General features: G+C 42.0%; 1 protein-coding gene across 3 annotated transcripts in view; it reads left to right on the top strand.

Annotated features, from left to right (window-relative positions):
- The first annotated feature begins 21,007 nt into the window (after nt 1-21,007).
- Nucleotides 21,008-25,715, top strand: part of Psd4 (pleckstrin and Sec7 domain containing 4) — a 35,165-nt gene continuing 30,457 nt past the window's right edge. For 2 of the 3 annotated variants that reach the window (XM_074050164.1, XM_074050163.1), the window contains exon 1: nt 21,027-21,141. The gene's annotated coding sequence lies outside the window, so the exon portion shown is untranslated. Of the gene's footprint in view, nt 21,142-25,715 lie in introns of all 3 variants that reach the window. The other variant, XM_074050162.1, reaches the window with a different exon arrangement.

Genomic DNA, 25,715 nt, shown 5'->3' with positions numbered 1-25,715 from the left:
ATCCAATATAGCGCCCTGGGTGCCCACCAACCTGTGTTTGCGGTAAGATTGTTTCAAGCTTTCTGGAGATTAGAGAAGTTGGCCAGTGGGTGGGGCTGGGGTTCTGTGTGGATTGGAGCTCCCCACCATTGGGTCTTTTGAGCAGCATCATTGTAAAACTTTTCTCCTAAACAAGTTAAATCCCCCACCGGGGTAGAGAACTGGCGTTTTGGGTGGGAGGTACAATAATTTCTGATGATGGAAGTTTTTAGGAGCCAGACACCTTTCCTATGTTTTGGGAAAGTGGTCTCATTAAAGGGTTCCCGTGGGTCCAGCTCCTTTCCTTCCCATGGCCAGTGGTCCCCCATGTTGGTTCATCCACAAACAACATGAAGTGACATTTAATGCTTGGGCTATAGACTTGGCCAGTGAGAGGAACAAGTTTTTGGTCTTGACAGATATAGAGAACTCACTTTTCATTTCCTCATAAAAGGAATGAAAGACTTGGTAAGAGGAGCTCTCATGGGTAATTGTGATGAGCCTGAAGTGTAGCAGGGTACCAGGGTCCTCACCCTTTCCATCAATTAAAATGCTGATTACCTGTCCAATCTCCCAGTTGGGTTCACTGAGATTGAAAATGGTAAAATTTACAAGGTTACAAGTGGCAAGAGTGCAGTCAGAGGCTGCCTCCCTTTCCTGGAGAAGAGTGGTAGCCCCCTTCCTTTGCCAAGTCACCCATACCACACACCTTCAATAAGGGCAGTAGAGTCCTTCATAGGACTAGCAATAACTGAAGCATGGGTTGTTTTCCAAACACATATACTTGTCATTTAGCATATAGGTCCTTTCCCAGGCTAGGCCTCCACTGTAGCCCCAAATAGCTGTGTTTTTAGCTGTTGCAGCACACATGACAAAGTATATGGACACAGGTTTGTTAGGGTCACTAACCCTGGTATGGTTAATGAGGCCCTCAATGTTGTGAAAGCTTCGGACTTCCAGCCATTGCTCCTGAGGGTGGTAGGTGGGGTTGAAGCAGATAAGCTGATTACCATGGGACCATACTGAATAGGTGGTATGGTTGTGAGTACATGACCTGATAACAGTGCCTGCACAGGAATAAGTATGGAAAAGCAAAGTCCTGGTGACAACACTTCTTGCTTAGGTAGTATGCGTACATAGGTCACAGTTTGAGATATGGGGGTTCCCAAGCAAGGTACTGGTTAAATTTAGCAAAAGGAAAACTTGGAAAAAACCCATCTCTGGAAGGGGAAGAAGATGACTCCTCAACTAGTCAGCTTCCAGAATGACTAGAGCAGGGCTATAGTCCCATAGTTCCTAGTCCCCTGCTGTCTCCTGGGGAGCAGAGTCCTGCCAGGTAAGGGTGTGGACATTCCAGAAGGTGATCTTGCAAGGTGAGGCTGGGTAAGGGATGCATTCCCATTTGAGAGAAGCTGGCTTTACTCAGCTGTGGTGGATCCAAGGAGCAATATCTGCAAATTTAACTGCTGTGGAGATACACAAAATAACAACAAAAGGGCTTCTCCAATGAGGTTTTAGTGGTTGGACATTCCATTCCTTTACCCAGATGGCATTCCCTGGTTTGTAAGGGTGTGTGGGAGTTGTCAGTCTAATGGGAAGTCTCTCCTAGACCCAGTCATTGGTCTTTGAGAAAGTCAACCTGAGGTCTCCTATTTCTGTTGCCTCAAGGTGAGGTCTCCTATTTCTTTGTGGTCCCCCCATATGCCCTTGATTAAGGGTGGGAGGTGTCCATAAAGGACTTCAAAGGATGAAAGTTTGGCCACTTTGTGAGGACAAACTAATTACTAATCCTTAGTAATGCTATGGGTAGTAATTGATCCCATTGAAAATGGGTCTCCTGACATAGTTTTTCCAACTGTAATTTTAAGGTCCTATTCATATGTTCCAGTTTTCCTGAACTTTAGAGAGAGTAGGTTACATGCAACTTCCAGGTGATTTCTAAGCCCTTAGTTATCAGCTTCACCACTTTGGCCACAAATGTTGCCCCATTACTGGACCCAATAGACATAGGTATTCCAAACCAAGGAAGGATTTCCTTTAGTAGACACCTGACCACCTCCCAGGCCTTTTCAGTCTGCATGGGGAAGTCTTCCATCCATCCTGAGAAGGTGCAGACAAACACCAATAGATGTATGCATCTTTTAGCTTGCAGCATTTCAGTGAAGTCCACAATCAAGCTTTCAAGAGGAGTTCCACTAACACTGCCTGCAGAGGTAGTGGAACTCCTCTTGAAAGCTTGCTAGGAGTTGTTTTCTGCACTAGTCTACATCTTTCACATACTGCCTTACTTATACTGGAAAGTTTGGGGGCATAAAAGTTCTGGTCCAGAATGGTCTTGAGGGCTGTTCACCCTGAATGAGTTCCTTCATGGAACTGCTTGACAAATGTAGGAGCCAGCAACTCAAGGATGGTAATGCAGCCACAACCTCCAGCCAGATGTGTAGGTTTTCATATAGCATACTCTAGTATTTGGCCATTCAAGAGTTGGTCAGCCAGTAATTTCCCTTATACTCCATGAGAGTTAGGATGGAGTGGGGAACCCAGACAGTGAGTTCTTGCCCTAGAGTAAGATTATCTGCTTCTGCTACCAGGGCAGCAGTAGCTGCTAGGGCACACAGGCAAGGTGGTCAGCCTTAGGAAATGGCATCAAGCTGTTTTGACAAGTAAGCCACCAAATGGTGCCAGGAGCCTAGTACCTGAGTTAGGACCCCAATAGCTGACTGCTTTCACTCATGGACATACAGGGAAAAGGCCTTCATCACATCCAGCAGGCCTAGAGCAGGGGCATTTGTAAGTGCCCTCTTGATTTCTTTAAAGATTTTCTCTTGTTCTTCCCCCCACACTAAGGGTTCCTGTTTTCCCCCCTTTGTGGTTTCATAGAGGCATTTGGGTAAGATGGAGCCATTTGGGATCTAAATTTGGCAAAACCCTGCAGTTCCCAGAAACTCTCTGATTTGCCAGTGGGTCTTGGGGGCTAGGATAGAACAGACAGCCTGTTTCCTCTCAGGGCCGAGCCTGCATTGCCCATGGAACAGGTGAAAGCCACTGTACTTGACAATGCTTTGGCAAATCTGGGCCTTTTTCCTAGAGACTGTGTATTCTGCCTCCCATAAAAGAGAAAGAAGGAGGCAAATCCCTTCCATACGTCCTCCCAAGTTTGACCAACCAGCAAGACGTCATCTATATACTGGAGGAGCATGGCTATGCTGGTTGACTGAGAAAGCTTTGAGGTCAGATGCCAAGACAGTTCCAAAGATAGTGGGGGAGTTTTTGAAGACTTGTGGCAATCAAGTCCAGGTTAGTTGTCCCTTTTCTCCAGTATTGGGATTTTTCCATTGGAAGGCAGAAATAGGCTGGTTCTGTGCAGGTAGGTGGATGCAGAAAAATGCATCCTTAAGATCTAGGCAGGTAAAAAACTTTGTCTCAGTTGGGACAGGGCCTAAAAGCATGTAAGGATTTGGGACTACAAGGTGTGCAAAGTGACAGTTGCTGAATTTACTGCCCAGAGGTCCTGAACTGGCCTGAGATTCTTGGTCCCTGGTTTCTGGACAGATAATAAGGGGGTGTTCCAGGATGACTGTTAAGGTTGGAGGATCCCATATTTTAGGAGTCTGTCAGGTGTTTTTTGAATTCTGACCTGGGCCTTGCGGGGAATGAAGTACTGTTTTTGGCTGACAGGGGTAGCTCCTGGCTTTAGTTCCACCACTGCTGGGGGCACATTCCGAGACAGACCTGGGCAGTTATCTTCAGCCCATACACCTGGAATCTTGAAGGGAACCTCAGGAACCTCAGGAGGACTTCCCTCAAGAGCATAGAGCTCCCATTCCTCTTCTTGTGCAATTGTGAGGATTAGAGTCTTTGCCTCAGGTCCTCTCGACTTTATAGATGCCATACCATCTGAATCAAAAGTTTTCTGTGCCCTCAGTTTGCATAATAAGTCCCTGTCCACCAGGACCAGGGGGCAATCAGGGAGATAAAGGAACTCATGCCTTACTTCATGACTCCTAAGATTGCATTGCCTGGACTAAGAAGGGGTAGCAGGTTCAGTCCCCCGTAGTCCTGATAATAGTTGTATGCTTTTGTGAAAGGGGCCCACGGGTTGGGTCACAACTGAAAGTTCTGTGCCTGTGTCCACCATGAGGTCAACAGGATGGCCTCCTATTCTTATTCGGACCATAGGCTTACAGGGGCCTAGTAAAATGGAGCCCAGTCTGTCCTAGTCCTCCTCATAGCCTTCCAGGGCTGCCAGTCCAACAATGTTTTCCTCCCAGGGACCAACCTCCATGTGAGTGGGCTGATACTTTCCTTTGACCATTTGGCCTCTGCCTCTGGTCTGGGGGGACTTCTGGGAGTCTCTTGCATATTGGGAACATTCATTCTTCCAATGACCTTCCTGATGACAGTAGGCACATTGATTTCATCCTAGTTCCTCCCTAGGGTGGGGGCATCTGGGGGCATTGATTGCTGTTTTTAGTGATTACCTCAGCCTCTGCCTGGATTAGCTTGCCAGGGCCCACCTGACTGTTCAGCAAGGGCTGCTGAAAGGAGGTCCACTTTTCTTTTTCATCTTTTTGTCAGCTTCCTGTCTTGCCTCCTGATCTTGATTAACAAAGGTCTTTGTAGCCACCTCCAGAAGCTGGCTGGAGTTCATTCCAGCAAATCCCTCTAGTTTCTGCAATTTTTGTCTTATGTCCCCCTGGGCCTGGCCAACAAAAGTGGCATTAATCATCTCCTGGTTTTCAGTGGCTTCCAGGGCAAAGGGGGTGTACAAGCAGAAGAGTTCACCTAAATGCTCATATAACTGACTGGGACTCTCATCTGGCCCTTGGAGGACCTCTGATTTTTTGCTCATGTTCATGGCTTTTATCCCTTTTTCTTTCATGCCTCCCAATAATTTCTCCTGATACCATTCAAACTGCTGGTAGTCTTGGTCATAATTAGGGTCCCAATGATGGTCCTCCTCAGGGAACTGAGTTTGAGCATATGTTTGGGCATTTAGAGTGCCTTCAGGGGCATGATCTTCTAACAATTTGAGAGCTGCCAACATTATATAGCATTACTCTTCAGCATTGAATAGAGTCAGAAGAAGCTGTTGACAGTTTGTCCAGATGGGTTTATGAGTCTGGATGATAGATTGCATCAAATCAATCAGAGCTGAGGTTTTTCCATGGAGGAGGGGTGTTATGTTTCCACTTAGGAGGTTTGTAATGGTAAAGGGCTGGTAGACGAATGTTTGCCCTCCTCCTTGTATTTGACCATCCTGGTCATAATACATTAGGCCTTGGCCTTCCCTGAGGGGTATCTGCAGGGTAGTAGGAGTCTGAGAAGAGGTGGGGTCCTTGTGGAGACTGGTTGGATGCCCCCAATTGAGTGGGGGATGTGGAGTGAGAACTGGTGGAGTTGGAGTGGGTGTGGGGTTCATAGGACTCGGGGAGGTCAAGGGAGTTGAGGCCTCAGGGGCTTCCACGTCAGATTTTACAGGTGTGACTTTCCCTCGGGCTTCCTCATCCAGTGTCAAAGGTGAGGGTGTGAAACTGGGTGCAGGCAGCAGAACTGGATAAAGTGGCACATAGGGCAGTGGCATTTCCTTAGGCTCCTTGGCCAGTATAGGCTCCTTTATATCGTCTTTACACTTGGAAGTTGTGGCCACCCTAGCTACCATAATCCTATAGTCCTCTTACAGACAGAACCTTAGCCATGTGGGCCAGCTGAGGACAGCATCCTGCCAGCAGTCAATATAGGGAAAATGATCTGGGTGCCCAGGATTCCCTACAATTACCCTATAAACTTCATTAACCACAGTTTTGTCTGGTGACCTTTCCGCTTTCTGTGGACCACTGTTCACTGAAAGTGGGCCAATTTACTTCACAAAGTGCCTTAAGCCTGTTAGGAGTTAAGTTATCTCCATAGTCTCCATTAAATCCCTTTTTGAAATGTTTAACCATACACTCCAAGGGGGTGTTTTTACTTTGATTTCCACCCATTTCCTCCTGTTACCAGACATCTAGACAGACACAAAGGGGTAGAGGTTTTGGAGGAGAGGTAAGGGGTCCTCCTCTCTGACACACAGGGGAAAGCAATACGTCATCCATTTCCAGCTGTGTCCCTCATGGGAACTTTAAGTGCCTCTTAGCCATAGTGAGTTTGTATAAATCCTGGACTGGAGGCCCTGTTAGGGATCACCCTAGATCATATGTGTTTGCCATGGACCTGTGAATTGGGACTCCGCACTTGCTTCATAGCCAAGCTACATCTTATTCACACATGTTCACATGTAGGCATCTGTTTCCTCTCCACTCCCAGTGCCTAGGAGTCATGGTTTTGTTTTGCTCAAACATATTTGGGTGACTCCAGGAGATGATCAAATTCCCCTTCTGCCACTTAGGGGCAGGCTTAATGTTTGAACCCAGGTTCTTACTGGTCTGATGGGTGGCACTGCCCTCACTGGTTCCTGCACTTCCCTGGTTCCATTGTGCATCTGAGGCCCTTGCCCCAACTTGCCAGGAGGATGAGTCCTTCCTCTGATCAAACCCTCTGTTGGCACCTGGCAGGATCACTTTTCCCGGTGGTCTGAGAGATGCATTCTGGTGACAGGGGAGGTGAAAAAACACTGCCTCTGAATCTCAGACAAACCTCCAGAAATGTCGCATGATACTCAAGGACAGGGAAATGGGATATCAAGGCAGTTTAATAGGGAACGTTTTATTGTGCTGGCACAGACTGAGTGGACTCTTGTCCAAAGGCTGAGCCCTGAGAACAAAGGAGCCTTACCTTATATACCCTTGCAAGCAGGTTACGGAAGCAAGAAGCAAGGTTTAACCCATGTATGGTTGTGTGCAACTTTATTGGCTATTTACCCCCCAGTGCTATGTGACCTTCTTCACATTTAGATTCTTCAAGTTTTATCTCCCTGCTATGCCATCTCCTCCCCACTGCTACATTATCAGAACACAGACTTGTTTGCTCCTTTTCTGGCGCTCCTCCCTGCTACAGTAGATGCATAATCAAACAAAGACTATCTGCTACAAATGTGTTCCTAAGTGTTCATCTTTCTTAAAATGAAATTAATTGCTGTTTTGAAATGATTTTCCAATTCAAACTAAACAAACTTACCAATATGTGTTTGTTGTTTTGCTTTGAGACACAATCTTGTTATAAAGCCTACACTGGCTTCCAACTTGTGACCTTCCCACCTCAACTGGCATTACAGGTATGTACCACCACACTTGCCTCTATATTACATTTTTAAGAAGATTAGCACCAAGGATTAGTATAAATTTTGACTTCTTGCTCCCTTAGAGCTGGGTGTTTCTGCTCTTCCCAGTAGTCTCTGTAAAGAGGGAAGTTTCCCCAGGAGCCTTGCAATACAAATCTATGGAACACTTCCCATGATACTTCTCAATCTTATTTCCCCAGCTAACTCAGGAACAATAGAATAAAATTATATCGATGGTTTTCCTCCTATGGATTCAGATTGAGGCTTTGACATTAAAATCAGGTGACATTGTTTTTCTTTTCTTTTTAATATAAACTCATGTAGTTATCACAATTAAGTCCATATAGAGTATAGATCACTCAAGACCTGCAGAGATGTAGTTAGGAGTTTAGGCTTTGGGTGACCAGGAGTCATTGGCAGATTTAAGCTAAAAGGTAAAAGGGTTTGATTGGCACATTTTATTAAAACATAATTTGTATATAGTAGATTTTAAATGTTTACTCACTGAGTTTTGACAAATGTATGCATTTACTTGACCACCACTACATTGAAAACAGAGCATTTCTTAACCCCTGACAATTCTTTCATGTCTCTAACAAATTTTCCCCACCCAAGAGGTAACACAACTACTGTTCTGATTTCTATCACCAAAGGCTAGTTGTGCCATATTTTGAGCTTCATATAAATGGGATCATATAGTATGTACTCTTTTTCAGTTGACTTTCCCCTTTCAAGATAATGTTTTTGGGATTCATTCATGTTGTTGTGGGAAATCAGCAGACTGTTTCTTTCAGTTTTATCCCATCCTATTAATAATGATTGTCCATGGACTTTGGAGTTATTTCCAGTTTTTATCTGTGACAGACAAAAGAGTTCTCCTTTTATATTACTGTCTATGTCTACATTTGTTTTCAGTTCTCTCAAGTAAATGCTCAGGGTAGAACAGCTGAGTCAAATGGTAGGTGCATGTTTAATTTTGTAAAAAAACTGCCAAACTTTTCCAAAGTAGTTACACTGTTTCACTCCTATCAGCAAAATTGGAGAGCTCCATGTCCTTGTCAGTATTTGATATTACCAGTGTTTTAATTTTGGCATTCTTCTGGGGATTGGTAAAACAGAAATTTCTAACAAACACAGTTTTATATCTCTTAAGTCACTTTATTTGTAGACATAGGGCAGATGTCCAGACCAAAAATGGTTCAGAATATCCCACACCTCCATATAAGCAAACTATTTTTCTACCAGTGAAAAGGAAGTGACATACAGAACACGGGAATTGAAGTACAGAGATAGACTGATTGGTTAGAGCTGGCATCTGTGTTATTTGAACATGATTTGAACAGTTGGTCACTTGTGATTGGCTAAGAATTGCTACTTACCGAGAGTAGATTAGTCTATTTGCATGTTAAGTTAAGCTGCAATTTGGTGAGTGCAGACAAACCTTTAACCCTGACTTAAAATATGCAGGAAGAAGCTTAGTACAAACAATTCAATTTAACAAGATGAATCTCAGTGTGGTTTGCATTTGCACTGTTAAGCATCCTTCCATGTATATCTTGTCTGTTTCACTTTTGGACCATTATTCTAGACCAAGTGGTTTGCCTTTTTTATTTTGATTTATAAGAGTTTCATATACTTTCAATATACTTCCTTACACACATACACACACTTACACACCACACACACACATACACACACACACACACACACACACACCCCACACACATACATCACACACTTTGGAGACAGGGTCTTACTAGGTAACCCAGGCTGGTCTTGAACTTGTGATCCTCCTGTCTCAACCTCCCAGTCAGTTCACTTATATTTTTATAAATAGTTTTCTCAGTTTGTGCCTTGCTTACTCATGTTCTCTTTTTTCAGATAAAGTCTTGCTGTGTAGCCCAGGCTGGCCTTGAATTCACGATTCTTCTGCTTTAGCCTAAAATTGTTGGGATTATAGGTGTGCACCACTACACTCAGCTCAGTATTTTGTTTTTTAATGGCTGAGTAAATGTTCCATTTTATGGATACACTATATTTTGTTTATCCATTCATTAGTTGATAGATATTTGGATTGTTTCCACCTTTTAAGTGTCATGCATAATACTGCTATGAACTTTGAGTACAGATTTTCTGAGGACAAATATTTTCTTTCCTTTTGGGATATGCCTGAGAGTGGAATTATTGAGCCATATGGGAATGTATTTTTAATGTTTTGTGAAACTGTCAGACCGTTTTCCTAAGTGGCTGCTTGAGTTTACAACCCTACCAGTTTCCCACAGCCTTGCCAATACTATTATCATTATCTGTTTTTATTATCTATTATCTTTGTTTTCAAATTATTATCAGTGTAATAATATATCATTATGGTTCTGATTTGGGTTTTTCTGATGGCTAGTGATGTTGACCATATTTTCATGTGTTTATTGGCCATTTGTATATCTTCCTTGTAGAAATGTCTGTTTGGGTCCTTTATCTATTTTAAAATTTGGATGATCTTTCTTCTTATATTAGGTTATAAGAATTATTTATATGCATTAAGTATAAGTCCCTGTGTTCATTTTTTTAAAACCACATGTATTTCTAGTTGTTCCAGCACCATTAGTTGAAAGGTTTTCCTTTCTCCATGGATTACCTTGATGCCTCTGGTAAAAGATATACAGACCTATATTTGGACATTCTTATTCTGTCACTTTGGTAATTTTTCTGTATTTATGCCACTTTGGTTTAAAGCATTTTCTCATATTTCCTATTAATTATTCTTTGACCCATAAGTTATTTGGAAATGTATTGCTTGATTTCCAAATATTTGTATATTTTTTCTAATAAGATATTATTGTCAACTGCTAATTTAATTCTATTATGATCAGAAAACATAACATTATTATTTCATTCCTTTGGAAATTAGAGGTTCCTTTATGTCCAGTGATGCGCAGTCCTGGCAAATGTTCCATGTGTACTTGAAAAGAATATGTATTTTAGCTGGGCTCTGGTGGCTTACACCTGTAGTCCTTGATACTCAGGAGGCAGAGCAGGAAGATTGCAATTCAAACCAGCCCAGAAAATAGTTCACAAGATATTATCTCAGAAAAAAAAAACCTCATCATTAAAAAAGGGCTACTGGAGCATCTACAGCCAAATGATCTTCAACAAAGGAGTCCAAAACACACAATGGAGAAAAGACAGCCACTTCAACAAACATTGCTGAGAAAACTGGATCCACATGTGGAAGACTGAAGCTAGATCCCTGTCTATACCAAAACCAACTCAAAGTGGATTTATATAATATAAATTAATATAAGCCTGAAACTTTGAAATAACTCTAGGAAGTAGTAGGAAATACACTGGAACATATAGGTATAGGAAATGACTTCCTAATAACTCAAAAATCTCAGCATCTAAGAGAAAGAATGAGCAAATGGGATTGCATCAAACTAAAGAGTTTCTGCACAGCAAAAGAAGCAGTCACTAGACTCAAGAGACAGCCCACAGAATGGGTGAATATCTTTGCCAGCTATGCATTCAATAATGGACTAATATACAGAATCTACATTGAATTAAAAAAACTCAGCCCCCAAAGAGTCAACATCCCAATGATGAAATGCGCCCATTAATTAAACAAGGAATTCTCAAAGGAAGAGGTACAAATGGCCAGTAAATACACAAAGTGTTTAACTTTCCTGGTTATAAGAGAGATGCAAATCAAAACAACACTTAAATTTCATCTCACCCCAGTTAGATTGGCCAAATTCAAGGGCAATAACAACAACATATGCTAGTGAGAATGTAGTGAAACAGGAACCCTTACACACTGCTGGTGGAAATGCAAATTAGTACAACCACTGTGGAAAGCAGTATGGAGATTCCTCTAAAAACTAGAGATAGAACTGTCATATGATCCAGTGATAGCACTCCTGGGCATCTACCCAAAGGAATGTAAGACAGGATACAGTAGAGACACCTGCATACTGATGTTCATCACAGCACTATTCACAATAGCTACACTTTGGTAGCAACAAGTTTTGCCCTATAACCGATGAATGGATCAAGAAAATGTGGTATATATACACAATAGAGTATTACTCAGCCATAAGGAATAATGACCTGTGGTTTGAAGGTAAGTGGATGCAATTGGAGGACATTGTGTTAAGTGAAGTAAGCCAAGCTAAGATAGACAAAGGCCACATGTTTTCCCTCATAACATGGAAAATAGATCCAAAAGATAAACATATGCACAAAAACAAGCATGATCACTTACAAACTCAGTTGCAGAACATGTTTGTAACAGTGGAACTACTCTATGGAACTCAGGGAAAGAAGGAAAGGAAAAGAACATGATAGAGCATCAGTAATATTGCATACCATAAGATGTGAAGGTAGAGTATATAAGGATATGTATTGAAAAATGGGAGGGGAGGTAAAGGGGTAAGAGGGAGTAATGGAAGGGGATGAACAGACCAAAGTAAAGTATACCCACAGTGGGAATACATTGAGAATCCTCTTTGAACATCAACTTAAATATTAATAATGAAAGACAGGACTGTAAAATAGGTACAGTGTGTGTGGGGGGAGAGTACTAGTGTGAGGGGGGACGTGAATGAAGGAGGTTAAGGTGAGGTTATGTGGTAGATGGACTTCATATACCTATATGAAATTGAATGAAGAAGCCTCTTCTTATTGCTTTAAATGGGGCAGGGAAGAGGATGAGGGGGAGAGACAATTGGGGTGATTCAACTAATGTACAATATAAGTCTAATTGGAATTATCACTATGAATCACTCCCAGTATAATGAATATATCCTAATAAAAAATTTTTATTAAAAAAGGGCTGGAATGTTGTTGGACTTGGATCACATGACAAGGGGAGAGCACATACGGGAGATAATAGGAATAGGTAGAAAACCTAAAACATGAAAGCATTTGATGTCCTCGCTCCAGAGGAACTAATACAGAAACCTTAAAGCAACAGAGGCCAACAAGACAAGGGGATTATGAACCAGTGTAAAGATCAGTTAGAGATGAATCAACTTGGGTTGTAACACATTTGTACATGGAAGCAATGCTAGGGATCTTTCTGTATAGCTATCCTTAAGTCAACTAGCAAAAATGCTTTGTCTTCCTTATTATGCTTTTGTCTTCTCTTCAACAAAATTAGAGCTAAGGACAGAATAGGTTCTGCCTGGAAGCAAGGTTGGGGAGGGAGAGAAAGGGTGGGGAGGGGAGCAGGGGGGGAGAAATGATCCAAACATTGTACGCACATGTGAATAAATGAATAATAAAAATTTTTTTAAAAGACACGAAAAAAGATTTTAAAAAGGGCTGGAGGAGTGGCTCAAACTGTAGGCCCTAAGTTCAAATCCCAGTACAGCAAAAAAATAAAAAATATGTATCTTGCTATTGTCAGTGTAATATTCTTTTTTATTATAAATTTTTTGCCAATACTATGCCATTTTCACTGCTATGGCTCTGTTGTATAGTTTGAAGTTGGGTACTGTGATGCCTCCAGCATTGGACTTTTTGCTCAGAATTGCTTTGGCTATTCCAGGTCTTTTGTGCTTTCATATGTATTTTTAAGATTGTTTTTTCTCTTTTTGTGCAGAATGTCATTGTAATTTTGATAGGGATTGCACTGAACATAGGATTGCTTTTGGTAGTATGGCCATTTTCACAATGTTTATTCTACTGATCCACGAGCACAGATGATCTTTCCGTCTCCTGATGTCTTCCTCAATTTCTCTCTTCAGTGGTTTATAGATTTCATTAAAAAGTGCTTTGATTTCTTTTGCTAAATTTATTCCAAGGTACTTTATTGGTTTTGAGGCTATTGTAAATGGGATTGTTTCCCTGATTTCTTTCTCAGTCTGTGTGCTGTTTGTATATAGAAAAGCTACTGATTTATGTATGTTAATTTTGTATCCTGGTACTTTGCCAAAAGAGTTTATGATTTCTTGTAGTTTTTTGGGGGGTCTCTTAGGTATATGATCATGTCATCTGCAAATAGGGATAGTTTGACTTCTTCCTTCCTTATTTGAATCCCTTTTATTTCTTACTCTTGTCTTGTTGCTGTGTTTAGGAATTCCAAAACTATATTGAATAGGAGTGGAGAAAGCAGACAGTCCTGTATCATTCCTGACTTTAAGGGGAATGGTTTCAATTTTTCTCCATTAAGTATGATGTTGGCTCAGGTTTGTCATATGTAGTCTTTATTATGCTGAGGAACATTCCTTCTCTTCCTAGTTTCTTCAGAGCTTTTATCATGAAAGTATGTTGGATTTTGTCAAAGGCTTTTCTGTGTTTATTAAGAGGATCATTGTGGTTTTGTCCTTGCTTCTGTTTATTTGATGTATTATGTTTATGGATTTATGTATGTTGAATCATCCTTGCATCCCTGGATTGAAACTGACTTGTTCATGGTGTACAATCTTCTTGATGTGTTGTTGGATTCTGTTTTCCCATATTTTGTTGAGAATCTTTGCATATGTATTCATTAAAGATATTGGTCTCTAATTCTCTTTTCTGGTTATAGCTTTGTTTGGTTTAGAATGAGTGTAATACTGGCTGCATAAAATGAGTTTGATGATGCTCCTTCCCTAGTTCTCTTTCCTGGAAAAGTATAAGGTGTATTGGTGTTAGTTCTTCTTTAAAGGTTTGGTAAAATTTGGTTGTGAATCCATCTGGGCTCTGTTTTGTAGGGAGAATTTTTATCACTGCTTCAATTTCATTGCATGAAATAGGACTATTTAGGTGGTTAATATCTTCTTGGTTCAATTTTGGTTGGTTATATTCATCTAGGAATTTATCCATTTCATCTAGATTTTCCAATTTGCTTGAGTATAAGTTTTCTGTAATGATTCTCTGGATTTCGTTGGTATCTCTGGTTATGTCCCTCTTTTCATCTCTGATTTTATTAATTTGGGTCTTCTCCCTCCTCCGTTTTGTCATGTTGGTTAACAGTGTGATGATCTAGCTAATCTTTTCAAAGAACAAACTGTTTGTTTCATTGATTCTTTATATAGTTTGTTTGATTTCAATATCATTTATCTTGGCCCTGATCTTTATAATTTCTCTCTGTCTGCTGGTTTGGGGTTTGGTTTGTTTTTATTTTTCTGGGAGCTTAAGGTACATAATTAGATTGTTTATTTGAGAGGTCTCTGTTTTTTTTTTAAATGTAGGCACTTATAGTTATAAACTTTCCCCTTAGGACAGCCTTTGTTTTGTACCACAGATTCTGGTAGGTTGTATTTTTATTTTCATTGGATTCTAGGAAATTTTTGATTTCCTAATCACTCATTGGTTTTACAACAGTACGTTGTTCAGTCTCCAAGTGTTTGAATATTTTCTGGGGTTACTTTTGTTTTTGAGGTCTAGTTTTATTCTGTTGTGATCTGGTATGATTCAGGGGGTTATTTGTTGAATTTGTTGAATTTGTTGAGACTTGCTTTGTGTCTTAAAATATGATCTATTTTGGAGAAAGTTCCATGAGCTGCAGAAAAGAATGTGTATTGCCTAGTTGTTGGGGGAGACACTCTGTAGATATCAACCATGTCTATTTGGCCTAATATGTGGAGTAGGTCTGAAGTTTCTTTGTTGATCTTTTGTCTGGATGACCTATCTATTGGTGACAGTGGGGTTTTCAGTTCTCCCATTGTTTAGCATCTATCTGTGCTTTTAGGGCCATTAGAGTTTTTTCTTTATTATGATGGGTGCCCCTGTGTTTGGTGTACGTATGTTAAGGATTGATGTTTTCTCTTGATGAGTTGTCCTTTCATTAATATGAAGTGACCTTCATTGTCTCTTTTTATTGACTTAAGTCTGAAGTCTACTTTGTCAGATATGAGTATAGCTACACTTGCCTGTTTATGGGGTCCATCTTGGAAAACTTTTTTCCACCCTTTGACTCTAAGCCAGTGTGGTTTTTTTTTTTTTTTTAATTCAGTGAGATGAGTCTCTTGTAAGCAACATATGGTTGGGTTTAGTTTTTTAACCCAATTTGCTGTTCTATGTCTTTTGATTGGAGTATTGAGGCCATTTACCTTCATTGTTAATATTGAGACATGCTTGTTATTTCCAGTTATTCTTGTTCCCCTGTTGTTTAGTTTTACATATTCCTTGTTTTCTGCTCTGCTTGCTCAAAAGGGTTTATTCTTTCTTGAGTCTTCCTGTCTCACTCTAGTTTCTTCTTCTACATGTGAAAGTCCTTTAAGTGTCTTCTGTAGTAGTTGCTTTGTGGTTGCAAATTCCTTTAATTTTTCCTTGTTGTGGAAGGTTTTAATTTCTCCTTCAATTAAGAAGGATTGTTTTGCCAGGTTGACAGTTGCTTTCTTTCAGGGCCTGAATTATATCTTCCCATGACCTTCTTACATTTAGAGTTTGAATTAAAAAATCTGCCATTATTCTAAGTGGTTTGTCTTTATATGTGACCTGTCTTTTCTCTTTTGCATCTGTCAGAATTCCTTCTTTAGTCTGTGTGCTGAGTGTTTTGATTATGACGTTTCTTTTTTAATACTGATGGTTTTGTGTTCTGTAAGCTTCCTACTCCTGGGTCACTCTCTCTTTCTCAAGGTTAGGGAATTTTTCTGCTATTATTCTATTGAATGGGTTGTCAATGTCTTTAGTTTGTATCTCCTCTCCTTCTTCTACACTCATAATTCATAGGTTTGGTCTTTTCATGGTGTCTCAGATATCTTGCAAGTTCCATTTGCATTTTCTTAGCACACTTTCATGATTTTTTACTGTTTGGTCTACTTTGTCTTCTGTTCCTGATACTTTATTTTCAACTTGTTCCACTCTGTTCGTCAGGCTTTTGATTGTGATATTTATTTGGGATATTGAGTTGTTTATTTCAAATTGATTATTTTTATTTTTCAGGGTTTCCATATCTTTATTGATGGCCTCTTTCATGTCTTGGATTAGTCTTCTTGATTTCATTCATCTGTTTGTTTGTATTCTCTTTGAGGTCATTTAATTGCTTATTCTTGTTCTCTTTGAGGTTAAATACTAACTTTTGTGCTTCTTATTTGAGGTTGTTATCATTTTTACTATGTTGTTTTTTGGGATTCATTATGGATAGCTCTTCCTCTATGCAGGTGTTTGGATCCTTAGTGGTGGAATTGGCTTTTGATGGAGAGTGGTTGTCTTGATGTTTCATTCTGTGTTGAGCTTTACACATCTGGGGCTGCTTTTGGTTGGGGTTCTAATCCCTTGTGCCCCTGTAGTTGGGCTTTTGAGTTTTTCTCTCCTGGAGCTTCAGCAGTGTTCCTCAGAGAAGGGTATGTTGGATATGTTACCCCTTGCAGGGTTCTTGTTGTGGTGCCAATTATCTCTTTTGTCCCCTAAGCAAGTGGGCTGGAGTCCTGCTCTTTGATGAGGATGCAGGGGCTCCAGCAGTTGCAGTGTGGAGGGCTGGGCTTCTGTATACTTCAGAGGAACAGGGCTTCTGGTGCCGCCTGAAGAGTAGCATGTTATAGCCTTCCTCTCCTTAGTGGGGAATCTGGCATTCTCACTCTTTGACAGGGGGCTGAGGGCTATCTTGCTATCAGGGACAGTGGGAAGCCTGGGCCTCCATGCTATGTGGGGAGAGAAGCTTCCTGGCACCAGCAGAATAGAAAAGCCTGGAGCCTGGGGTTCACTTAGGTGTGTGGTGCCTGACTCCTGACACTGAGTAGCAAGTTGAGTGTATCTGTGGGGCAACAAAACTGGTAGGCTTGAATCATCTGTTGCTCACATGGCAGTGGAGGCCCTGGGGTCTACTTGCATTGGAGCATGGGCTTCCAGGAGCCGTGGTAGTTGCTGCAAGCATGGGGGACCCAAGTCTGCCGGCAGCAGGAACCCTGAGGCTTACTTGCTGGTGCTGGGCTACCAGGAGCCATGGCAACTGTTGCAGGTGTGGGGGAACAAAACCTTTGGGCAGTGGGAGTTCTGGGGCCTGCTTTCCAGGCATGGGTTCCAGAGGGGTAGTGTAGTAGTGCTGCAAGCATGGGGGAACCACGCCTTCGGGTAGTGGAAGCCCTGGAGCCTGATTTCCTGCATGGGCTTCAGGGAGCACAGTTTAATGGTATTGCTGCTGGCTTGGCTGGGGAGAACCAAACCTGCTAGCAGCAGGAGCTCTGGGGCCTGATTTCCTACATGGGCTTCAGGGAGCACAATTCTGTGATGCTGCTTCCAGGGGAACTGAGCCTGCTGTCTTGTGCCTTCTGTTACTCTTCAAGCAGCTGGAGTCATGGGTCCTGCTTACACAGGGGTACTGGTTTTCATGGCATTTCAGGGTGAAGGTAGCAGGTCGTGTAGTAGGGCGAATGTGGAGCTCCAAGTTCCTGTGTGCCACAAAGCACGACTTACCACCAAGCAAGTGCCTAGTAATGGAGCCTTGAGCTGCAGGGTGACTTCAGGGGTGGGGATCTGGAGTGTTGAGCTGGAAGTTATTTTCTTCCCATTATTACTGTGGTTAGTTGCTTCTCTATTTGTGGATTTGGAGAGGACTTTGCTTCTCGGTAATTATGGGACCCTGTGAAGCCTTTTGGGGTCCTCTGATCTTCCTTTTTCAGGGTCATTAGTTTTGCTGGGCAATAGGGATGTCAACAGTCTGCCATTTTGCCCTTGCCTCAGCAGTGTAATATTCTATAATGTCAATTTGGTCAAACTGGATGATAGTATTGCTTAAACTTTCTGTATCCTTACTAATTTTTTGTATATTCATTGTATTAATTCCTAAGAAAGGAGTTTTAAATTATCTAATTATCATAGTGAGTTTTTTATTTCTCTCATTAGTTCTGTCAATTTTTACTTGACATATTTGGAAATTCTGTTGTTAAGTTCATATGTATTAAGGATTGTTATGTCTTTTGGACAAATTGATCCTTTTTTCATTTTAATGTGACCATTTTATTTATAGAAATATCCTTATATTAATTTCTATTAAAGACTACTTTGTCTAAAATTAAATATTACGCAATATATTTTCCTTATCCTTTTATTTTCATCTAGTCTTCATGTTTATATTTAAAGTGTGTCTTTTGTAAACACAAATTTGATAGCTCTACTATTTTTTTGGTCTGTACTGGGATTTGAACTCAGGGCCCAGTACTCTTCCACTTGAGTCACACCTCCAGCCCTGATATCTCTACTTTTTATTTGGGGGTATTTAATCTTTGTGTTTAATGGGCACAGAACAATAAATTGACATTATTTGTTCTTTCTAGCACTTTTCATTTTTTTCTAGCTAGCATGATTCTAATGATAAATTAGCCATCTTTCCTTTAATGCAATGTATATTATATTATGCTTTAAAGAGTTTTATTCTTTATTTCTGTTAAGTCTGAGTCTTTATTCTGCTAGTAAGCTAACCGTTAAACTATCACAATCTCATAGGCTCTGACACAAGGAAATAGAAGACAGTTTATTACTCACAGCAAAAGCAGAGTAATGTTAGTGCATAGTTCCCTGAGCCCATAGTTCCCAAAGGCTCATATGCTAAAGTCTTGGTAGCCAGCCTGTGACGCTTTGGGGAGATGGTAGAACCTTTAGGAAGTGAGGCCTAGTGGAAAGAAGTTAGGTCATTGGAGGCAGGCCCTTGACAGGGGACATTAGGACCCTGGCCTCTTCCTGTCTCATCTGTTTCCTGGCTGCCATGAGGTAAGCAGCCTCCTCTGGCATGTGCTCCCTTTCATTATGCATTGCCTTGTTATGGGCTCAAAGGCTACAGAGCCAAATGAACATGGACTGATACCTGTGAAGTCATTAGTCAAAATAAATATTTTTTCTCCATATAAGTTGTTACAGGAACTTTGTCTCAGCAATGGAAATATGGCTAATATGTGGTGTGATGAGGGTCCATATGTTACCTGAATACACAGTGGAGCAGGTTATAAGACAGGAATCCCAGTAGTAGGTGGTTCTGATCTTTTATTAGGGGCTACTGGAAAACCTGCCCAAGAGAGTGAAGATTGAGAGGTTTTTTTCATTCCAACATAATGTAGATAGAGATATCATCTTCACTGAAACAGATTTATTTATATTTACTTATATTCCACTTGGCATTTTATTAAAAATAAAATATTTCTACTGAAATTCCTGACTATTACATCCTTTTCTCCTGTAGGTTATTTATCATAGTTTTGAGTTTTTAATTTCTTACACCTTAATTTCAACATCTTTGTTGTCTGTGAGTCTGTTTCAATTGACTTTTTTTTTCTTTTGGCTATGATCTACATTTTTCTGTTTGTTTGAATAGCTAAAAGTTTTGTGTTATATGGTGAAAATTGTGAATAATTTGTTTGTAGATGCTCTGAACTCGGTTGTTTTCCTCTGAAAAGTGTCAAGTTTTGTCCTAAGAAGAAGTTAAATTATTGGAAATTCACCTTGGTTTTGTGGAGGCTAGGTTTTATGCTTGGGATGAATTTCTTTTAGTTTTGTCTCTAATTCTAGAGTATATCCCTTAATCCTGGATGTACTCTTTTTTCCTTAGGTGTGACCATATTGGGGTTTCAATGGAAAGCCCAAAGCATTTACCAAGTCTCTCTAAAATGGCAGCACCTGAACTATGTTACCTAGAGGCTGGCAACTAACTGATCAAACTTCAGCTAGCTATTGTTTTATTTTGGGCTACTTGAATTCCTGCCCTTTGTGTGTTCAGGAGTTCCAAGGATTTGAAAGGAGTTTGATGCACATGGTGGGACTTCCCCCTTTGTGGCTCCCTCCTTTTCTTAGGATTTCCCCCCTCAACAAGCCCCCACTTACACTCCAGCATGTTTATCTGCTTATCTGCCCTCCTGGGCTGCAGCTTGTGGTGTTTGGTTCATCCCATGGTGACCAGCCAGTGTCTGGTATACATACAGTAGGTGCGCAATGAACATTCAAATAGCGAGCACATGAGTTGATAAATTATAGGATTACTGACCTAGCATCAAAGCCCATCTAAAGAAAGACAAAGCAGCTATCTTCCACACTGATTTAGAGCATAACCTCTAGGGCCTGTTTGTCTCATTCTGTGACCTAGGTTATGTTACTTAACCTCTCTGTACCTCAGTTTCCCCATTATGTGAAAAGCTTCCTACCTCATAGGATTGTTGTGAGCATACATTTTTTAAGACAGAGAGCTTATGACCTAGCACAGATTACTCAATAAATACTCGATGTGGTGGCCAGCTCTGTTTTAAGTAGCATCCAATTAAAGAGATGGGCTTTCCAGGTTGCAGTGTTTCTACGAGGGCAGCTAAAATATCACTGAAAATACAGGAAATACGGAATCACTTGGCTCAAATTCTCATCTATGATGCCTTACATAGTTCCAGAAATAGAAGCTGGAGAGTGATATAAAGTGGGAAATTGGAAAATAAGTTTCTTGCCAACGCCAGCCTGTGTCTGAGGGTTTGTAAAAATATGTTCAAGCCACAACTATTTGCCAGCATGTCACCAATCCTCAAGCAAAAGTTAGCAAAAGTTCACTGCAGGCCAACAGTTGCAGACAGTTGAAATTCTGATCTTAAAATATGCATTTTTTAAAAACTTGTGCCCACTAAATAAATAGTAAACAATGGGTTAGTATGGGATGCTCAATTATTGCCCTGCTCAAGACGTGCAGGCATGTGAGTCTGGCCTCAGTTTCCGGTCTCTGTGTTGGAAAAATAAACCAGAGGTGTCTAAGTGCAGCTCAGGGTGCGCGGGAGGCGCTTGGCCCTGCCCGGCGGCCCAGCCCCGCGCCGCGTCGGTCCGACCAGTCAGACGGCTTCGCGCGGAGCCCGGCCCCGGCCTCCCGGAAACCGAGTCCCTCCCGCGAGCGCCAGGCGGCACCGGCCCAGCCCGGCAGAGCGCCGCCCCGCAGCCCTTGCAGCCCAGGCCGGCTCCCGGGCGCGGAGCCATGGGGCGCCCGGGCGGGCAGGCGGCCGGAGCAGGAGCCCGGCGGGAAATGGGTAAGGGCACGTGGGGAGGGTGAGCGGGGGGCCGAGCCTGGGAGTCCACGCCGCGGTCCTCCACAGTGACTGTGTAGTGAGCACCTGCGGAGCCACTGTCAGGACCAGGACATCAAGAACAAGGGGCCTGAGCCGGGGAGAGGCTGCAGGAAGGTTTAGAGCCAGCAGGGGACCCCAAGAATCCAGCCTAAGCCGTGTTTGGAGCTAGGGTAGCTTGGCTGCGGCTCGGCTGTGGCTCACTGGGAGTCACCAGGGCCTGGGGTGCGGTGGCTCTGCGTGTCTTCACCTAGGGTGGTGGATCTGGGTTCGCAGTTCTCTGTAGAGCAGGAAGCTCTTAAAACTATCAGTGTCAGAACCATTCACATTGAGGGGTTTGCTCCTAACTTCCCCAGTGGTGACTGGTCCCATGACCAGACTCTGCCCTCCTCCCTGCAGGCCCCTGTGTTGCGGGAGCTGGGAGGTTACCCCCAGGATGAAGCATAGCCTAGCTGTTCCCTACCTGCTTGGTGCAGGTCCCTCTTCGTGGCCCTTCTTGGTGTGTCTGGCCAGAGTGCATAAAAGACATTCCTGGGAAGGGACAGTGTCCATTCAGTTTATAAAGTCACATTCACTGTAGAGTTCCTTTCTGGTGCTGAAATTAAGTCTACGTTGTAATTTCGGTATGATGATGAAGGCAGGGAAATGAGGTCTCTGCTGGAATTTTTCCAGCCGTCAGGATGGGTTTTGCTGCCCTGGTCAACATGCTTACCAGACCTCTGTGTCTATGGCATGCATGTCTGGGTCAGGAGGCCAGCCATCAAAGTGAAGTTCTGGGGAATTCTGGGCTCCACTTGCCCTTAAACCTCATTAGCTCAGACCCGCTCTGGTACCAAAGCTGATTGAATGTAATTAGCAACTAATTGGATGTCTATGACCCCCTCTACGTGAGAAACTCGCCAAGGTCATGTTTAGACAGCATGTAGTGCCATAGTTCATTCTTTTCTTCTGGACATGGCATTTCCTCTTTATGGAAGGAGTGAAGAAGAGTCATTTCTTAATTCATTTATTAAACAGATACTGAATGGCAACTACAATCCTGCATTATAGGCACTGTTCTTACTTACATGCAGGTTGAGCGAGAGAGAAAGAGAGATTGAGATTATTTCAGATAGCAATAAGTGCTATCAGAACAAAAATGGAAAAACCCAAAACAGGATAGGTGTGACAGTGGAACAAAAAAGAAAAACTGGCTCCTAGTGACAAAGGATAGCAAGTCCACTTCCTAAATGAGGTAGGAAAATGGTACTATTTTCAGGGTCCAGAAATCTGAGGCACAGGATAGGGGTCCTCTGTTCCTGTGAGTGGAGAGTTATAAGCTTCTTGTAAGGGGTCAGTGGACAGTGGACAAGTGGTGAGGAGCCCCTCTCTGAAGTCCTGAGAGTATTTTTCTTGTTTGGAAACTTAAAGCTAAGGCAGAGACTATGCCTTTCCAGAATAGATGCTGTGTTGTCTCACTTGCTCACTCATTTCTTCATTCATCCAGCAAATATTTTTTTTTGATGGCCTGTGTGTTCCAGGGACTATTCCAGACTTTATTTATTTATTTTTTGGCAGTGCTGGGGTTGAGCTTAGGGCTTTGTGCTTGTTAGGTAGGCACTCTACCACTTGAGCCATTCAGCCAGCCCCTCCTGCAGGTTTAAAAGGAACATTAGTGAACAAGATAGTCCTTCCCTTCATAGATCTTATTTTCTGGTGAAAAGAATTGGACAATAAACCGTAACAATCTTAATGTTATGCCAGATAAATGGCATGAAGAAAGACATATCAGCTTAAGGGATTTGAAGGTGACAAGGGCTGCTATGATCGATAGAATGGAGAGTACAGGCTGTGTGTAGGAGATGAAGTTTGAGTGGAGACCTGAAGGAAGATAGAACACGGCCATGTACCTATTTGGGGAAAGAAGATTTCAGCCAGAGGAAACAGTGAGTGCAGAGACCCTGAGCTGTGAGCAAGACATAAGCACACTAAACATGCTGGAGGAAGAAGAGAGAGGCCAGGGTGGCTCTGACAGGTGAGCAGGCATCTCAGAGGCTTTCCTAAAGGAGGCAGTGGTAGGGCTCAACCTGTGGACCAGAGAGCAGCCAAGAAAGCAGATGGTGTGTGTCCTTCCCCCAAACCCCTCACTGACCCCTGCCTTTGTGGCAGAGATTCACAAGCTCCAGAGGAGCTCAGGGTCAGGCCTGGTGGTTTATATCTAGCAGGGCAGGAAGTGGTCACCTGAGAAGGAGAGCATGTCTCCTGGCTGGAGAGAGATCGCTTGCTCTTATACCCAGTGTCCATCAACACATGATGGGCCCACATAAAGAGATCTACAGTAGGAGGCAGATCCCAAAGTTTTCAAATCAGTAAAACCCTTGGGAACTAGGGATGGAAGAAAAGCTGTTGCCTTCTGAAAAATTCCAATAATCTGTTCTTTCATCCTTAGCAGGCTTAAAAAAATAAAAGTAGCTGGAGAGCATGTATGTAGTAAAAGTCATTTACTGAACATGTGCTGTATATATTCTAGGCTACCATTGAGAGGCTTACGTGAAATAATAACAAATAATCCTCATAGCAAGTCTGTAGGGTATATGCTATTGCTATTCTTTTTCACAGGTGAGAAAACTGAGGCCCAGTGAGAGGAAGAAGTTGTCCAAGGTTGCATGGCAAGGAAGTAAAGAATTAGAATTTGATACCAATGCTGTTTGGAACAATGCTGTTAATCACTGAGCCCCCACTGCTAAGACACTCTGTTAAGATAGAGTTCTCTCTGCTGCCCCAATTTTTATAGAAGTACCGAGTCTACACATGAAATTGGTCTCTTGATAAAATAGCCCTGCCCTGTGTCTTATTCCTACAAGTGCTGGTCCCAACCCATGGAGAGGACACGGGGTGCAGGGTGAACACTGTGTAGAGCTTACCGGGATTGCAGTTCGAGGCCAGCATGTGCAAAAAGTTCAACCAGTGGCTGGGCACTGTATCGCATGCCTGTCATCCTTGCTGTGGTGGGAAGCACAAATAACAGGGTCAAGGACTAGGCCAGTCCTGGCATAAAGCAAGAGCATATCTCAAAAGTAACCAACACAGAAAGAGCTGGTGGAGTGGCTCAAGTGGTAGCACGCCTGTCTAGCAAGTGCAAAGCCCTGGGTTCAATCCCCAGATCACCAAAAAGAAAAAAAGTTGTTTTTTAGCTCATAGCTTGGAATCTGGGAAGTCCAAGATCATGGTACTGATATCTGATGAGGACACTTCTTGCTGCATTGTTACATAGGGAGAGCATCACCTGTCGTGGGACAGACCAAGCTAGCCAGAGTTGCCTTTATAGCAAAGTCACTCTTGAGACCCTCCCTGAATTTATGAGTGGACTAATCTACTCATGATCACTTCCCAAAGGTCCCACCTCTCAAATATCATTAGCATATGACTGGAGGCTAAGTTTCCAACCCCCAAAATTTGGGGACACATTTAAATCATAGTAATTGATATCCCATTTGGCTCCTGTGATTTTCACACAAAAGATTGGGGTGATGGAGAGGACATGTAGGCATATGCTCAGTGTGGCCAATAGGTGTCAGCAGGGTTGAAGTAGTGCCACAGGAAGCCTGGCAAGGGGGTGGGTTTTGCTGAAAGGATATTCATCCACAGAACATGACCACACAGGTGGTTAGAGAAGACACCAGGGGCTATGAGCACATTCTGCTTCTCTCCCTTAAAAATACCTTTTAGATAGTATTTACACAGGTTAAACATTCTCTTAAAAATATTTTTAAAAGAAATACTTGTATCAAAAATTTTAATATTAATTCATACAACCCTTAAGATACATAGTGAAAATTTTCCTCCCTTTCCTATCATCTGATCTCTGGTTCTCTTCGTTGTTACTGAACCCAAGTCTGTTTACTCACTGCTCAATGAATTGAGGACACATTTTGCAGCAAGAAAAAAAATAATTATTCAGTAAGCTAACAAGACCCAGAAGATGAGGACTGGCATTCTGAAAGATCTTAAGTCAACACAGGTTTTAAGCTCCTTTATCTTTAGGAGGAAATGGTTGATGAAGTCTGGTGGTTGGTCATCTGTGGGTTTGCATCAGTCTTAAAGGGAGAGGAGGGAGATTGGGGAGGCTTTGGGTAAATCAGCCTTATGCTGCTAATTTAAATGATTAACCAGGGCTGCGTGCTTAGAGAGACATAGGTGGTTTTTTTATAGCAAAAGCTAGAAGTGAGGTTAAATGCAACACCTAGGCTGTGGGCTAAGTTTTCTTTGAACTACAAGCACAGCTGTATCTGAGGCAATTTCTTAAGAATATATATTCTATTTGTAAACGAGCATGTATATATACCTTTCCTTTTTTATAAAACCACAAATATCAGGACATAGTAAGTATATGCCTTCTTTTTTAACTTAAAAATCATTCTTAACAATCCATCTTCAAGATATATAGATGGACGTCATCTTTTTAAAAGTAAATGCAGAATATTTCACTGAATGGATGTGCCATATTTATTAAGCCAGTCTGTTATGGGTTTGTAGGTCATTTCCCCTATTTGGATTTG

This window comes from Castor canadensis, chromosome 12 (genome assembly GCF_047511655.1).
Source record: "Castor canadensis chromosome 12, mCasCan1.hap1v2, whole genome shotgun sequence".
Classification (NCBI taxonomy): Eukaryota; Metazoa; Chordata; class Mammalia; order Rodentia; family Castoridae; genus Castor; species Castor canadensis.
This window is presented reverse-complemented; position numbering and strand designations above follow the sequence as displayed.